Below are 1712 nucleotides of genomic sequence, written 5' to 3'. Positions count from 1 at the left end.
AGCAATGGGGCTCCTCACGGGTCATACAGCTCTCAGAGCCCATCTGTTCAAGATGAAACTTGCAGAACAAGAAGATTGTAGACTATGCGGAAGCGATACGGAGGGCGTCATCCACATTTTATGTGAATGGCCCCTATTAGCACTCCGTCGCTATCAAATCTGGGGCCAGGCTTTCCTGGAACCAGAGGACTTACAACAAGCAGCTGTCACCAGCCTTATTAGCCTAGTGAGAAACGCAGGGCTGGAGCTATGTGACTGACCGAAACTAAGGCGGATGTTACAAAAGATCGTATGATTTAGGTGGCTCTGGGCGCTTTAAGTGACCAGCCGCGACGCATATTCTAATTCTAGTTCTAATTCTACAGAGATTAAGGGATGAAACGGGGGTTGATGGATGGGGAATTTAATTCTCCATCGAACAGCAATGGTTTCATTCCTTAATGTTAATTAGGCGGGGAGAGATGATACTTTAATTAGCGGGCGAATTATCGGGAGTCACTGCGCCGAGAGACCATTAGGTTTTTCATTGCGCCGTGACTTTCATCGCAGTTTTTATTTTTTTATTCCAGAGATTAAGGGATGAAACAGGGGTTGCTGGATGGGGAATTTAATTCTCCATCGAACAGCATTAGTTTTATTCCATAATATTAATTGGGAGGGGAGAGACGATTTTTTGATTAGCGGACGAGTTATCCATCAAGTTTTTTATAGCGCCATGATTTTCGTCGCAGTTTTTATTTTTTGATTACAAAGATTAAGGAATGAACCGGGGGTTGCTGGATGGGGAATTTAATTCTCCATCGAACAGCATTAGTTTTATTCCATAATATTAATTGGGAGGGGAGAGACGATTTTTTGATTAGCGGACGAGTTATCCATCAAGTTTTTTATAGCGCCATGATTTTCGTCGCAGTTTTTATTTTTTGATTACAAAGATTAAGGAATGAAACGGGGGTTGCTGGATGGGGAATTTAATTCTCCATCGAACAGCATTGGTTTCATTCCTTAATGTTAATTAGGCGGGGAGAGACGATTTTTTAATTAGCGGGCGAGTTATCGGGAGTCACTGCGCCGAGAGACCATTAGGTTTTTCTTTGCGCCGTGACTTTCGTCGCAGTTTTTATTTTTTTATTACAGAGATTAAGGGATGCGACGGAGATTGCTGGATGGGGAATTTAATTCTCCATCGAACTGCATTGGTTTCTTTTCTTAATGTTAAATAGGAGGAGAGAGACGATTTTATAATTAGCGGGCGAATTATTGGGGTGGCACTCTGCGCCGAGAAACTATTGGGTTTCTCATAGCGCCGCGACTTTCGTCGCAGTTTTTATTTTTTGATGACAGAGATTAAGGGATGAAACGGGGGTTGATGGATGGGGAATTTGATTCTCCATCGAACAGCATTAGTTCCATTCCTTAATATTAATTAGGAGGGGAGAGACGATTTTTTAATTAGCGGGCGAATTATTGGGGTGGCACTCTGCGCCGAGAAACTATTGGGTTTCTCATAGCGCCGCGACTTTCGTCGCAGTTTTTATTTTTTGATGACAGAGATTAAGGGATGAAACGGGGGTTGATGGATGGGGAATTTGATTCTCCATCGAACAGCATTAGTTCCATTCCTTAATATTAATTAGGAGGGGAGAGACGATTTTTTGATTAGCGGGCGAGTTATCCATCAAGTTTTTCATAGCGCCGTAAATTGCGTCGCA

This window comes from Diachasma alloeum, unplaced genomic scaffold (assembly GCF_001412515.2).
Source record: "Diachasma alloeum isolate Michigan unplaced genomic scaffold, Dall2.0 Dall_scaffold_00908, whole genome shotgun sequence".
In the NCBI taxonomy this organism is placed as follows: domain Eukaryota; kingdom Metazoa; phylum Arthropoda; class Insecta; order Hymenoptera; family Braconidae; genus Diachasma; species Diachasma alloeum.
This window is presented reverse-complemented; position numbering follows the sequence as displayed.